General features: G+C 43.6%; 1 protein-coding gene across 15 annotated transcripts in view; it reads left to right on the top strand.

Annotated features, from left to right (window-relative positions):
- LINGO2 (leucine rich repeat and Ig domain containing 2) overlaps positions 1-16,914 on the top strand; it is a 2,118,418-nt gene that overhangs the window by 1,706,319 nt on the left and 395,185 nt on the right. The window contains exon 1 of one of the 15 annotated variants that reach the window (XM_068234740.1): positions 6,325-7,082. The exons of the other annotated variants lie outside the window; for them this stretch is intronic. The gene's annotated coding sequence lies outside the window, so the exon portion shown is untranslated. Of the gene's footprint in view, positions 1-6,324; positions 7,083-16,914 lie in introns of those variants that run through there. 15 annotated transcript variants of the gene reach the window in all.

Here is a 16,914-nt window from a genome sequence, read left to right as displayed (position 1 = left end):
TTTAACACTGACCCTCTCTCCTAATGACTAACACTAACCCCAAGTACTTAATTCTAACACTGACCCTCTCTCCTAATGACTAACACTAACCCCAAGTACTTAATTCTAACACTGACCCTATCTCCTAATGACTAACACCAACCCCAAGTACTTAATTCTAACACTGACCCTCTCTTCTTATGACTGACACCAACCCCAAGTACTTAATTCTAACACTGACCCTCTCTCCTAATGACTGACACCAACCCCAAGTACTTGATTCTAACACTGACTTTCTCTCCTAATGACTAACACCAACCCCAAGTACTTAATTCTAACACTGACCCTCTCTTATAATGACTGACACCAACCCCAAGTACTTAATTCTAACACTGACCCTCTCTTATAATGACTGACACCAACCCCAAGTACTTAATTCTAGCACTGACCCTCTCTCCTAATGACTGACACCAACCCCAAGTACTTAATGCTAGCACTGACCCTCTCTTCTAATGACTGACACTAACCCCCAGTACTTTATTCTAACACTGACCCTTTCTCCTAATGACTGACACTAACCCCCCGTACTTTATTCTAACACTCACCCTCTTTTCTAATAACTGACACTAACCCCCAGTACTTTATTCTAACACTGACCCTTTCTCCTAATGACTGACACTAACCCCCAGTACTTTATTCTAACACTGACCCTCTCTCCTAATGACTGACACTAACCCCCAGTACTTTATTCTAACACTGACCCTTTCTCCTAATGACTGACACTAACCCCCAGTACTTTATTCTAACACTGACCCTCTCTCCTAATGACTGACACTAACCCCCAGTACTTTATTTTAACACTGACCCTCTCTCCTAATGACTGACACTAACCCCCCGTACTTTATTCTAACACTCACCCTCTTTTCTAATAACTGACACTAACCACCAGTACTTTATTCTAACACTGACCCTCTCTCCTAATGACTGACACTAACCCCCAGTACTGTATTCTAACACTGACCCTCTCTTCTAATGACTGACACTAACCCCTAGTACTGTATTTTAACACTGACCCTCTCTTCTAATGACTAACACTAACTCCCAGTACTTTATTCTAACACTGACCCTCTCTCCTAATGACTAACACTAACCCCCAGTACTTTATTCTAACACTGACCCTTTCTCCTAATGACTGACACTAACCCCCCGTACTTTATTCTAACACTCACCCTCTTTTCTAATAACTGACACTAACCCCCAGTACTTTATTCTAACACTGACCCTTTCTCCTAATGACTGACACTAACCCCCAGTACTTTATTCTAACACTGACCCTCTCTCCTAATGACTGACACTAACCCCCAGTACTTTATTCTAACACTGACCCTTTCTCCTAATGACTGACACTAACCCCCAGTACTTTATTCTAACACTGACCCTCTCTCCTAATGACTGACACTAACCCCCAGTACTTTCTTTTAACACTGACCCTCTCTCCTAATGACTGACACTAACCCCCCGTACTTTATTCTAACACTCACCCTCTTTTCTAATAACTGACACTAACCACCAGTACTTTATTCTAACACTGACCCTCTCTCATAATGACTGACACTAACCCCCAGTACTGTATTCTAACACTGACCCTCTCTTCTAATGACTGACACTAACCCCTAGTACTGTATTTTAACACTGACCCTCTCTTCTAATGACTAACACTAACTCCCAGTACTTTATTCTAACACTGACCCTCTCTCCTAATGACTAACACTAACTCCCAGTACTTTATTCTAACACTGACCCTCTTTTCTAATGACTGACACCAACCACCAGTACTTTATTCTAACTCCGACCCTCTCTCCTGATGGCTGACACTAACCCCTCCTCCCCCTGTCTAACATTAATAACCCGACCTTCCTATTACCTAACATTAACAACTACCCCTAATACCTAAGGCCTCATTCACACTCGGGTGCTTTCAGCCTGGGCTTCGTGCTTTGCTGATCACCAGCGATCAGCAAAGCACTGCAGCACAAGTAATCCTATAGGATTCCTTACACTGCACCAATTGCTGCATATTTGCGATTTTTGCCTATCGCAAACGTGCTGCATATAGCATTTTCCAGGTAATTGCATCACAATTCTCATTCACTGGAATGAGAATCACAAAATGCAATCATGGAGAAATCACAAAAAATAGTAATGCAAAATTGTGATAAAAACTCTAGGCAATTATGCCCCCTTTTATGACCTATATAGCTATACAGTAAATCCCATAGAGGTCTCAAGCTCCCCAATTCCCCCAGTCCTCCATTCCAGGATTATGTACATCACCAACTTGGATTTAGCTGAACTTCATCCCCCACTGTGGTGAACAAGAACATTTGAACTGGGCATGCCCATGTTCTCAACCATGTATGCCCATTAAAAGAGAGCACTCTTAGACAAAGAAAAGAAGACATACATGAGTGCATACGTTTACTGGACATGTGCAGATGTGAACTTCGCCTGCCTTGTTCTCAGTTGGTGCTGTGAATGAAACAGGAATAGGTGAATAAGGGTGCTTAACACTGGTATGGGAATCTTCAGCTTTAGTTATTAAAAAGGGGCACACTTTAAATTTCATTTGTATTAACAGTTCAGGTACCCTGTAACACTAGTGTTAGTATTGGGTCAGTGCGATTGGGGGTTCCCTTCCACTAGGAGGAACCACACTGTGTGTAATTTTAGCCACAGCATATAGATAATTGACACTTACCCTGACCTTCCTTATGAGACCCCCTTCCCTGAAATCTAAGCATGTTAACCCTGGGTACTGCTGTGCTCCTCTCAATAAGCTTTATTGAAAGCTGAGGTTAATGTGACTTTGTATGATTATAAGGTTCATTTGCATAAAGGTAGAAAAACTGTGTGTTGCATGCTCAGCTTGAATGGACAACATGCAGTGTACTATAGAAAAGGGAGAGGGAAGAGAGTGTCTACTTAGGGCTATACAAAAGCAACTAACTAAAGAGAGCCAGTGCACCCAGTCCACAATTTTCAAACGTTTAAGCATTGCATTTGTTAGCATCCTTTTTGTCTTAATAGGGACCTGAAGTGAGAGGGAGATGGCGGCTGATATCTCCATCTCAATTACTGTAAACGTTGATACCTCAGACCTCAGGGTACACTCAGTCCTGTTCAGGAGAGTGGGTGCTGGTACTCTAAGCAAGACAAGTACAGCACTCTTACCCCAACACTGTGAACACTCTGAGGGAGAAGGAGGCACTCTAATGGCACCGTTGAACTACTGTTCAATATTTATTCATGTCAGCACACTACATGTTACAAGCAGAGCCTGTATATGGGCACACCTGGTGAAGGGCTCTGCCCCTAGAGTGCCTGCATGAATAAATATTGAATAGTAGTTCAATGCCTATAGAATGCCTCCTTCTACTTCAAAGTGTCTCCATCTCATTCCCTTATTAGAAACTACCACTTGTTTGGAAGTTGTGTTGATATTTTTGCTTTTGTAGTGTTTGAGTCACACATGTGGAAAAAGCAGGCATGCATGCCGTGAAGATGACCTTCAGTATGAACGTCTGCTATGAATACTGCTTTTTGGTCAGTAATTCTGACTATAACAAAAGCTGAGGATCATCTAGCTTTCTCACCTCCTTTTACTCCCACATCCAGGACTTCTCACAAACATAACCTCTCTATTGGAACTCTCTCCCACAACCTGTCTGTCATCTTCTGAGCCAGGAAACCTTCAATCTCTCAAAACACTCCAGTCCAGACAAGGCTACAGTTAGCTATAGGAAGCATTGTAGGTTCACTGTCTCATCCACTAACCCCTGTGTCTCCTTCCCTGTTGTCTCCAACGAACCCACTACTCTCTATATTGTAAACTTTCAAGGGCCCTTTTACACTTGTGTTTTAATTTGTTGCGTTCTAATGCGTTTTTTTCTCCATAGCAGTGTATTGTGAAAAAGCTTTTCAGTTTAAGGATAGGAACTCACTAGGCAGAATCGCATATGCATTTTCCACTATGTGCTATGGAAAACGCATATGCGATTCTGCCTAGTGTGTTCCTACCCTAAAGTGTGAAAGAGGTCATAGGGAAACATGGACATTACTTTGCACATCCATTGTGCTTTCAGTTACAACTGACAACAAATTATATAGCGTAATTGCTGTAATTTATCTCATAGCCAGGTACTCACGACTATGTATGTATTGGTATGTGTATTGCTAGATGTCTTGATTGTACAGAGTTTTGAACGTCTCATGTATCTGTGCCCCCCACTACTTGTTTCGTACTATGTACAGTGCTACAGAAGATGTTGGCGCTATGTAAATAAAAATATGAATAATAATAGTAATATTATTATCTTGACAGACAAAGAAGTTATATATTTTAAAGAGAAAACACATAACAGCCTTCATATCATTGTTACTTTTGTTTAAATAAAGATAGCCCAAGGCTAGATCTGCCATTTAGGTCACAGACATGCGTAATAAGTTATAATAAGATACACCATGTATAAACCCTTTAATGGAGAAAAGAAAAAAAAGGGATTATTGTGGTAGGCTATATATTTTACTGGCTAACTAAATATGGCTAACAAAGTACCACTTAGTCCTTTTATGGAGTTCATTTCTATTTGATCTAATGTGATGCTTTATTTGTGCTTTACAATTTGCCTTTTATAGGCATGCGTTTATCATGCATTAGCTTCTGTATAAAAATATCAAGTCAGCAGTAGTCATCATCAATATCATGTAGCAGCTTGTGTTACGTGTTTCCTTTAGCTCCGTTCGCACAGCCTGTCCTTGTGCTGTTCCTACCTGTCCTCTTTGCATGCCGTGTAAAGTAAAAACCTCGCCTTCTATTGTGGTGGAGCAAGAAAGACGTCACAGGCGCAGGGATGCTTTCCTGGCTATTGGGTGTCCTCTCAATGTGCACTCAGCATCTCCTGTAACACTGCCTCACTTGGAATTCTTAAATCATGCTCGTCATCCGTTATCCTTTATTCATTGCCGCGCCAACGATGCTTATACCTGTATGTGCCAATGCTAAAAATAACCGGACTGCTCTGATCCGAGGCTGTTTGTATCAAATAATTACCACAGCAACTTCCCAAGAGCAAGCCCTTTCATTTTGTTCTCTGTTTTGCACCACAAAGCGTTAGCGATTAGCGATTTTGCAGCGATAAGTGATTTTTGAAGCGTTTTTCACATCGCTTCTGCATTTCTATGCTGGATGCAGAATAGCAGTAAGGGCTCTTATACACTACATGCGATTCCGTTTTTGATGCAATTTTACATGATTCCGAATCCGATTTTTGATGCGATTAAAAAAAGTCCTGCATGCTATTTTTGTTCTGCACTTTTGTTTTTGTGTTGCTAGCATCCAGTGAAAATCGCAAATCAGAATCGCAAATAGGAATTGCGATTTCCAGCATAAAAGAAGCCTCAATGTAAAAATGCAACATGCAGCGCTTTCGCGATTTTAATAAAAGAGATTCTGCGTGGCGTGAAATAGCCCATAGGATTTCATTGTCCAAGCGCTTTTCAAAACACTGGAAAACGCTGGCGATCAGAAAAGCTCTTTTTTTTAGGTATGAAACAAGATATAAAATATATAAACCTGAATCTACACTAATCACATCTTTAAAGATCTGTTAATGAGCATCAGTAATGTCTCTCTTACATAACAAAGTCATTATCTTGAAAACGAATACAATGTACCAGATAGTAGTATATATATATATAATACACAGGGAGGGAGGAGGCTGGTCTGGTTTGATGATGGGGCTCTTTGTAATAATAAATAATACTATTAATAATCATAGTAGCAGCAGCAGTGGCAGTCAGAGGAGGAGGAGGATTTGCACTTTGCAATTTATTCCCAATGTGAAAATCATACATCACTTCCAGTAATAAGGTACTGCATGGCTAAGTTGGTAACCAGTGACTGATGTGATGAGGAAAAGGAAATCTATAGCGTTCATTGTAGAAATCTGGGAAGCATGAGGTGTGAGGGTGCAAGTCCTCCCATTCATGCAGGCAGGGTGTCAACAAAGCTCTTCTATAGAAAGAATTAGTAAGGATGATTTACTTCAGCGGTGGGCACTTTGCATAGGGCAGCATGGAAGGTTGTTTGTATGCTATTCATTAATAATAATAATAATAATAATAATAATGAGTGCACCCTTTCCTATGGCAGTGAACTATACACAGACGTTAGCACATCATTAATGAAGATGAATGCTCATAGTAATAGTGAAGTGATAATACATCACTGGGACACACCCACCTTAGCAGCTGTTGGGAGGCAGAGATTCTGCATCAGCACCGCAGCATTTTGGCAGAGAGGGTTAATTAATTTAGCGAGCGCTGCACACAAGCTACAACTTCGCAGCAACCCTGTAATATCAATTTAGAGGCGTCTCTATGAAGCAGCGTGAAGAGGTACAGTCGCGATGATTAGAGCACAGCTAATAGACCGGCCCTCCAAGGGTTAATTAAGAGGGTGCCCCCGTGGAATGAAGAGGACCCGGGATATTGTTTACTGCGAGAGTTTTTCATGCAAACTGTGGTGTTTCTCCCTCTCTCTCATCTAATTGTGCCTGATGGACCCATTTACTCCCATCATCAGAGAAGCTCCTCGCCTGGCTCTCGAGGGGTTAATTAAATGAATGAGTCGTGTCCAAACAGACAGGGGGACCACCTGATTTCTGTTCCCCCAGCCCTATTGGGAAACTACTGTTACCGGGAGCGATCACGTTGCTTGGCATCGTCCTCTTTTACCTTCTGGAGTTTATTAGGTTACTATAGCAAGACCTGCTGGATGATCCATCACTATTTCCCATCATCATCATCATCAATGACTTGGCCTTGCAGCCTCACACAGAGGACCTCATGAGGAGCTGGAAGCCTAAACTGCTCCATGAAAGGCTGCTGTCTGTGCAAGGTTAAATGAACAGCAAAGGGAATGTTTGTGTCTTCCTCTTCAGATGTGAGGCTTTTAGAGAGAGACAGGCAGGCAGGCACTAACTGCTATGCACGTTGCAACATGAGCACGCTAAGCCCAGCCAAGAAGAAGAGATCAATGATCGGTAAGGGATTTCGATATTTTCTTTATTATTTGCGATGCTGCTGATGTTGGCGAGATGTTGCCTTTCAGACTGTTTTTGTGCTGTCATTTGCATTGTGTTCTGCTCCGATCCTGCTAGAGACTCCCGGCTAGGAGGGATTGCAGAAGAGCTCGGGCAGGTCTATGGAAGGCAGACAGCTGCCGGAGATACAGAGTTTTGGATGGTGCTTTGGTACCAAAGCTGCTCTGGACTGAGCACTACATGTGGTTCTACTTGCCGAATCCTGCCTGCATCTTCCTAATTGGGTTTCTGCTAATTGGAATAGTTACTGTATCCGTAAGAATTGGCAGGCAGGGCTGCAAGCTCTGGGAGGACATATACTTCTTTTTCATTGTAGAGTTACATTAGTGTATTTTTATTGCAATGCTACGTGTGTTCTGTTCAGGTAGTATTTCTCCGAACGCTGTAAGCAGGAGCAAAGGCTGCTATTTCAGTCTGATGGCATATCTGTAATTGTTTGCTTTGGGAATTGTGCTGTTTTGGGGTACATAGATAAAGCCTTCACAGTGTGGGGTGTAGGTACAGGAAAGCAGTTCTGAAAGGAACCTGGAGAGTAGACTGGCATTCATTGTTCCCCCTCCCTCCTTTAAAAAAAATCTACTTGCTTGGCTGTCATCTTTTTGTTAGTGATTTGACTTGCAAGCCTGTCTGTAGAAGGCAGTCTGTGATGTCAGGTAACCTATTTTGCACGGTGGTTCCAGGGCAGTGATTACAGCAGAATTAAAGCCAGAGGATAAGAATGAGAGCTGGCAACCATTGGTTCTGAAGGAAGCCAGTAATGGCAGCCTCTACATGGCTCTCTCACTTTTGGCTTTCTAGCAGCACAGCGTATGATGTTGTTTTGTTTGTAGTTAAATCTGAACATATATATATATATATATATATATATATATATATATATATATATATATATATATACAGTTAATCCATTCCCTGCAACTGTTATTTAGATTTTGTGCGAGGCCCCCCACACACATACACATCCCAAGACTTTTCTGTAGCTGCTCCCATGCTCTGGGTCCTGGATTCCCTCCCCTTTCTTTTTAGACTTGCACTTACCTCTGACACTTTTAAATAGGACCACAAAAGCTCACCTAATCAAAGCACTTATTAATCTTTCTCTCGTCTTTAATTTTCACAGCCGATTAGCCACAACCTCCTTCTCCTCACACATCCTCAACATATCCTAAACTGCTTACCTCCACTTCCCAGATCGTATGCTGGCCTAAACAACATTATTCCTCCTGTGTCATGTGCTATCCTTGCTATAGCAGATCTTGCCAGTGCTTGTGATCAGGTTACTATTTTCATACAGATCAGCTGATGAAAAATTCCATACACAGTGTTAAAAATCAACAGCATATTGATAAAACCATAGGTTAATATATGCATTAGGAAGAATAGTGAATTGTCCATTGTATAAAGATGATAGACTGATAGTTCTCCACCACATCCCATCCTATTAAAAGACCCTCAGTATGCATATTTTCTGAGTGATATCACCAATCCAGGCATAAACCCTAGTGGGCCAGGACCCACTAGAAAGCTCTAATTGCTATCACTATCACCAAGCGCTTGTGGGAACTATTTTTTGGGGTGTATTTCAGAGTGATTTCCAGCATATTTTAAGTGATTTTGAATTTAATGCAAGCAATTTGTACAGCAATTGTGATTTGCAACTTCCATAGCGATTTTCATAGGTTTGGTAGTAAAAGCATTGCAAAATTACCTTTTACAGTGATAGAAAAGCGATTTTGCTGCGATCCAATACTTTGTATTGAAGTGCAAACGCTCCACAATTGCTGCAGGCACCAAGATTACAATTTCAGGAAATCTCAGTTGCTGTTGTGGGATCACCTTCATTGAGTTTCATTAGGGCCTGAGCCCACTAACGCAGTTGAACGCAGTTGTGTCCACTTTTCAGCATCTGTAACATTGATGTGTTTCTGAAAAGCAGACACAACTACGCACACAACTGCTTTAGTGGGCTCAGCACTATTGGAATTACCGGTGATCCCAGAATGTTACTGAAACAGCTCTAGTGGGCCACAGGTCTAGTGCCCATTTTATGTGAGAGTCTGAAGGCAGTGAATTCACCATCAGTCTACTGCTTCCATGCAACTAGCACCAGCATTTGCTGGCGCTCGGCAGTAGCATAGCTTAGGAGCTCTGGGCCCCAGTGCAAGTTTTACACTGGGTCTACTTAAGTGCTCTATACTGTACATAACGATTGACATGGAGCACCAAAACCTGCCAAGAACAGCTGCAGTATCAGAGAGGTGTAGGCTGGGGAGAAGAACAGTCTATTAATGGTTACAACTAAGCAAACCACATATAGAGGTGAGCATTACCAGATTGACACCAATAAAGAGTTAACCTCCCTGGCGGTTACATTATTTCTGTTTTTTAGGGTCTTTTTAAAATGTTTCAGACCCTAAAATCAGGAAAAATCATGCCTTCAGAGTCTCTGCAGCAGCCCCTGCTCTCACTCACTGCCTGGGGCTCCAGCACTGCAATTTTACCTCCATCCTCCGGGTGGCGCTGTAACTCTAGTGAGATCGATGACGGCGATCTCACCGAAGTTATTCAGAGCCTCGGAGGACACGAAGGAGAATGGCTGCTGACGTCTGGATTCCCCGGGAGGTGAATAAAAATGCCTGTTGTGCGCTATACTCCGCATTGCGCTTCCGGCAGCTAGCCCGAACTACATTCTGGATTAACACCAGGGAGGTTAATAAAGCAGTTGAAGGAGGCCCCTACTGGGCCCCTCTGGTTGAGAGGCCAGGGTGTGGTCACTTCCTCTGCATCCCCTAGTGCTATGCCACTTGCGCTTGGTACAATCGCTGGAAAGGCATTTACATGACACACATGTCCGTTTTAAAATAATCTGTGCTGGTTTAGGGCCCATTTCTATTTGTGAATGGGAGCTGATGCAGCTACGCATCACTTCCGCTCCCAGTCACGTCACTTCCGCATCGGGAGATGCGGAAGTGTATTGGAGAAGACGGTGTGCGGATGCCGCCATGTGAGAATCTGCAGCATGCTGCAGATTCTCTGATCACTCCACACTACTCCGCATAACCAGATAAAGAAAACGGACTGGTTACAGGACACCAGTGTATGCAGGGCATTTCAATGGAAATGGCCAGTAGCTCTTTCCACTATCCATTTTGCGAGTGGAACTGGTATGACTGGTAGCAGCACAAAGAGCATTGCAGAGAGAGAAGAAGGCTTTTGCAGCAATTACTTTTCTGTCCGTTCCAATTACTAATCAAAACTGATGCAAAGTGATGCAAATGGATTTAAAATGTACTGGACTGAAACGTATATACAGTAAACTGTGCACTTTTTTTCCATCTGGCATAGATGGGGTTGACACTTGCCAGACTCATAGATTTCATAAACTTTTTAAAGCAGTTTAAACCCTGACATAATTTTCAATAAAAACATGTTTTCCTAATTTTTATATGCCATACGGTTACCATATTTGCATTTGTGCATAAGTATTATTATTCATTTAGAAATTACAAGTTCCCAAAAGTACAGTTTTTTGCTTTGAGAGTTGCCTTTGCATTTTATTCATGTTGTATTGAAGGCAGAAATGCTTTCAGTGTCTCTCTGTGTCCAGGAGCTTCTGCACAGTCAGATAATGTGTCACATTCCTCACTTGATACAATTAAGTAAACACAAGATAACATAATCTGCACTTCGGATGTGTCCAGATTTCTCTGTACTGAACCTTCAAGTCCTGTGTTTAACAAATTGAATGCTGTTCTAGTAAAAAAAAAAAATGGTGGTAGTATATAATATGCACACGACCGGCTTTCCAAGTGGGCTTCGGTGGAAATAGTCAAGCCCAATTGGTCCACTCTTCTGTGTAGGCACAGATGGCTTGCTCCTGTGCAGTAGAGCAGACCTAATCGGACTTGGCTATTTCTGCCAGTCTGAGGGAAAGCCATTAGTGCACCTGCACAATAGTGCTGACATGCAGACGTTTGGGGGAGCCAGTGCTGGATCCCCTCTGCTGAGGATGATGGGGAAGGCTCTTTAGGATCCAGAGACTTCCACCTCCCAAGGTAAGTACCCCCCAGGGGCAATTTTTTGCTTTTCTGGTTCACTTTAAAGTTCTTATGGCAAGTTTCCACCTGACATATGTGCTCAGAAACTCCCCGAGACCAAAATTCAGGAATTATGGGTGCAGATATCCTCATAAAAGCACTCATACAATATACATCCCTTTAAAGGACAACCGTAGTGAATGGTATATGGAGGCTGCCATATTTATTTCCTTTTATACAATACCAGTTTCCTGGCAACTCTGCTGATCTATTTGCCTGCAGTGGAGTCTGAATCACACAGGAACAAGCATGCAGCTAATCTTGTCAGATCTGACAATAATGTCAGAGACACCTGATCTGCTGCATGCTTGTCTATGGTCTATGGCTAAAAGTATTAGAGACAGAGGATCAGCAGGACACAGCCAGGCAGCTGGTATTGTTTAAAAATAAATAAATATGTCAGCCTCCATATACCTCTCACTACAGTTGTCCTTTAATAAATTTCAAATTTAATAAAATTGCTCTGATGTAAGCAGTCTTGAAGTGTACCTGTAGTTAGGGCCGGATTTGTACTTTTTACCATCCAAGGCCACTGTCACCAGCCGCCCCTCTTCAGTATAGCTAGCCAGATGACCCCTTTCCCTCTAGTATACGTAGCCTGATGTCCCCTCCCCCTTTCCCTCTAGTATAGGTAGCCTGATGACCCCTCCCCCTCAAGTATAGGTAGCTAGATGACCCTTACCTTAATCCCTCCCTTTCCCACTCCTACCTTTCAGTATAAGTAGCCAGCTCGCCTCCACACCGCAGCAGCCATCAGTGTTACCTCTCCGCTCATCTCCAGTGCAGAAGCTTTCTCTTCCCCTGCGTCTCCATCAGCCACTGATGTACATCTGTCCCTCCAACCAGCATCTCTCACTTGTGACTTGCCGGCATGTTACCAGCGAGTCAGACGGGAAGAGGAAGCTTCTACTTTGGAGACGAGCGGAGATGTGAGGGACTGGCGGCTGCTATTCCACATCCTCCACTTGTAACTCTGCAATGTTGTCCAAGTCGATAGTCGCCAGCCACAACACCACTGTGCAAAGAGAGCAGGGCGGCTACTGCACAGGCGGCTGGCAGCAGAGTATGGCGGTCAGGTGCTTGCTTGATCTCACTGCGCTGCAGCATTTGCAAGCTTGCAAATGCTGCACCAGTTTAGCCTGCTGCTTTGGTGCCCTTGCTCCTGTGGTGGCCTTGGCCTAAATCCGTCCCTGCCTGTAGTGAAAAAAACTGCCCCAAATAAGGGCTCGGCGCGGCAGATTGCGGCGGATCGGCGGCGAGCGGCGACGATCGGAAGTTACAAGCAGCTAGCAAAGTGCTAGCTGCTTGTAACAAAAAAAAAATCATGCAAATCGGCCCAGCGGGGCCTGAGCAATCCTCCTGCGCAGGTTACCCCAAACTGAGTTCGGGATAACCGGCAAGGAGGTTAATAGAGTGAAGATTAGCCTGCTGCTTTGGTGCCCTTGCTCCTGTGGTGGCCTTGGCCTAAATCCGTCCCTGCCTGTAGTGAAAAAAACTGCCCCAAATAAGTAGTCACCTTAACCTCCTTGCCGGTTTAATTCCTCCGGCAAGGAGGCAGCGCAGGAGGTTTTTTTTTTTTTAAAAAAATCATGTAGCGAGCCGCGGGCTCGCTACATGATAGCCGCTGGGTGGCGGCATTCCCCCACCCACTCCGATCGCCTTCGGCAATCAGAGTATGCAGGAAATCCCGTTGATAACGGGATTTCCTGCAGGGCTTCCCTGGTCGCCATGGCGACGGGGCGGGATGACGTCACCGACGTCATGGACGTCGGGACGTCATAGGGAATCCCGATCCGCCCCTCAACGCTGCCTGGCACTGATTGGCCAGGCAGCGCAGGGGTCTGGGGCGGGGGGAGCGGCGCGGCGGATTGCGGCGGAACGGCGGCGAGCGGCGGCGATCGGAAGTTACAAGCAGCTAGCAAAGTGCTAGCTGCTTGTAACAAAAAAAAAATCATGCAAATCAGCCCAGCGGGGCCTGAGCAATCCTCCTGCGCAGGTTACCCCAAACTGAGTTCGGGATAACTGGCAAGGAGGTTAATAGAGTGAAGTCTCTGGATGCCGAAGCCCAAGCAGGTCCGTGCTACTGCGCAGGTGCAGTGTGGCCATGCGCACAAGCTTTGGGGATCTCATTGCTGGAATGGCTTGGCAGGAGGAGAACAGGACAAGCCTCTGGAGGATCCAGCAGCCTCCCTTTCCCAAGGTAAGTATTTGCATATTGTTCATCCAAGTGGAAAATATGCATTAAAACATTGTGTTCTTGTTCCTCCATTACTAGTACAGTATAAAGGTGGGCACTAATGGTCCAATTTCTAGCAAAAATTCATTTAAGCGATCAGAAATTCTTGTATTGTATAATTAAATCTTCATGTTTGTTTTTTTAGTACTATAAACATAGAAGGTCTACTTGTTAATAGGTAGTATGCAGAGTGGGAATATGAATGATGCCTGCAGTACAGGGTAATGTTAGAAAGTCTAGTACCCTATTGGCTAAAGCTAAATAATAGGTATGGGAGTAAGATTGCTGCCAGCAACACTGGAAAGCCGTGAAAAACAATATCAGTTAATTGCTTATGGAGAAAGATATCCCTTTGAATAACAGACAGTGATAATGGGAGGGTTATTTTCATTAATAAGATGTAACAACTATTAGATAAATTACAGGAAATGTATCATGAATACCCTATTTTGTATACAACACTGGGCCATATGCAATTCACTTTTCTCCTGAGTTTTCTCCTAGGAGAAACTTGTTCATTTTCTGTTTTAAAGGGACACTTAAGTCAAACAAAAAAAATGAGTTTTACTCACCTGGGGCTTTCAATAGCCCCCTGCATCTGTCCGGTGCCCTCGCCGTCTCCCTCCGATCCTCCTGGCCCCTCCGGCAGCCACTTCCTGTTTCGGTGACAGGAGCTGACAGGCTGGGGACGCAAGTGATTCTTCGCGTTCCTGGCCACAATAGCGCCATCTATGCTGCTATAGCATATATCATATACCATATAGCAGCATAGAGGGTGCTAATGTGTCTGGGAACGCGAAGAATTACTCGCGTCCCCAGCCTGTCAGCTCCTGTCACCGAAACAGGAAGTGGCTGCCGGCGGGGCCAGGAGGATCGGAGGGTACTGGACAGCTGCAGGGGGCTATTGGAAGCCCTAGGTGAGTAAAACTCATTTTTTTTGTTTGACTTAAGTGTCCCTTTAAGTACCTTTTTAGCACTTTGCAATTAAAAATGTACCAAAAAGTAGGTGAAAAGGGTAGTATCAAAATTATTTTTAGTATTTTATTGCTGGTGGTTTCAAAAAGCATTTTATTGACAAGTGAAAAGTATGAAAATATTACCTTGGAGAGAAGTAATAAGAAGAAGTGAATTGCATATGGGCCATAGACTGCTTACAAGATGGGATGCATGCTAACCAATTGGGAATACCGAATAGGCACTAATGGATTCCTCACCTTAGTTTATATATTTTTTAAAATTAATAGCTGACAGTGAACCGATAAAATAGTAATGGTGAAACTGGACATGACAAGACAGTGTTTTAAATGCTGGCGAAATACTGATTACAGAAATGCAATTTCAATGCATTACGTAAATGCAATTTCAATGGATTAGAATGTAATAAACTGGATTTATACGTGGAGGATGTTTATGGAGAGGATCGGTAAGGTGTACGGTTGCCATGCGATTTATGTAGATCCTTGTGTAAGGATCTATGAATCTGGTGAGTGCCCCTGATAAGGATTGTGCAATACAGGAACCGGCCCTGACTGTAAGGTTTATGCCTGGAGTGAGAAACTTTTACTAGGGCACAATCTGGTGGAGGACTGTCTATCCATCTCCTTATAAATGGGATGTTTCACTGTTCATCCTGACCCATATATCATCCTACCTTTTATGACTGTGTAGCTGAACACAGTGTCATTTCACACCAGTCACACTATGCATTAGCATGGAGACACCAGTGTGCTCAGAGGCGGCTGTCCTGAGTGCGCCATCCAGCGTCTCTCATGGGTTTGCAAACCCATGTTCACCATCCTGGAGCTGTGCTGACGTCACTGCCCCTGGAGCATAGAGAGCTGAATGGGTGGACTACATTGGACTTTTTATCCAGCCCACCCATCCATCAAGTACCTCGGCAGGCTAGTCATCCCCAAGCAAGCATAGAGAGCTGGATGGATGGGAAGCCCTGCCCAGTCTGCCCATCCAGCTCTCTATGGTCAGTAGGTGGTGGAGTCAGCATGGCACTCCAGGCCGAGGAAGGGAGAAGGAGTGCCAGACAGGGAACAAGGACCATTTGCGCTCATTAATTGGGAATTTGTGAGTTCAGCAGAGGGCGATACACAATATGCCCATTGCTAGTATAGATAATATAGATGCAATGGGTGTGTTGAGCATAGAACGTGAGCTGCACAATACCAGTAAAATTCCCATGCTCTATCTGTGCTCTATAGATTTACTGGGGTTTTGTGCATGTGTGGGCTATATCCCTGCTTTAGGGCAGTGGGTAATTTCCATACAGCGTTTGTTGACATATTTTAAATAAACAAGTATTATGTATTGTTTAGTGCATCTGTATGATTTATATTTCATTTTTTTTCTTGGCTTTGGGTTTTTAAACATAACAAGCTATTAGTGCACAATCAGTGAAATAGTAGCAATATCATTGCAAAACAAGACCCGCTTGATCTATAGTCCTCATTAAAATGCTGTAGCAGTTCTTTTTCCCTCTGGGACTCATTTTAGTGTCATTCATAAAGAATTGCTATTGCAACTATTGTGTGAAATTGCACTTTAATACTACTGCACATCCAAATACACCTGATGCAGCCTCCAGCTATACCCACTAGTATGCTGACCAAGTGAGCTGATCAGCAGTGATGTATGTTTTTTATAAGCTAGGGTTTTGCTATGTGTACATGAGCTGCTCTGTGGCCACATAACAGAGTGCAACCTAATGGATTGCTAATAGCGAATGCATCTATACGGAGACTTTCTGAACATTTCAGCTTGAAATATTCCACGATAATACACATGCATTTTCAGTGCATCTTGTAGCTGAAAATATCTGAGCAGTTTTCTGGAATCTGATTTTGTGTTACATGGATAAACACTGGTTATGTTGCATGGAACTGTCAGGGTTGTGATTTGGGCATTTTTGAGGCTGGTTTCACCCATACACTGAAAGAAAAATGGGTTTGGTTCCAATACTGTGCTGTCCAGTGCATTTTTCATCAGTTTTGTATCAGTTTTAATGGACATGAATGGAAATGACAGAATAGGACAGAACGATTCATTTTTCTCTTGCAAATGTTGTGTTCTGCAAAGAACTCCCTATTACTTCCTGTGAAAAGGGATGGCAATACAACAAAGTCCCAAATATCTGGCACCGGCAGGGATTGCTTGATGCTGGATACATGTGATTGCCGGGTGCTAGTGCAATTAAGAAAAAAGCACCCCCCCCATTGCAGGAAAGAAAGCTCACCGAGCCTCCAGCGGTTTCCTGTATCACCTAGCAGGCTCCTGGTGGCTTTCTGTCGCCCTCCGTGCATGGCTCCCGGTGTGTCACCTGACCAGCGTTGGGTCACGTGACACACCAGGAGCAGCACAGGGAACCCCTCAGGTATGCCGGTTAGTTGAGACTTCTGGTTGCCTGCGTTTGGATAACAGAGACTTTGGT

The sequence above is a fragment of the Hyperolius riggenbachi genome, chromosome 1, assembly GCF_040937935.1.
Source record: "Hyperolius riggenbachi isolate aHypRig1 chromosome 1, aHypRig1.pri, whole genome shotgun sequence".
Taxonomy (NCBI): Eukaryota; Metazoa; Chordata; class Amphibia; order Anura; family Hyperoliidae; genus Hyperolius; species Hyperolius riggenbachi.
The sequence above is the reverse complement of the archived record's forward strand: the minus strand, read 5'-3'. Positions and strand labels throughout refer to the sequence as shown.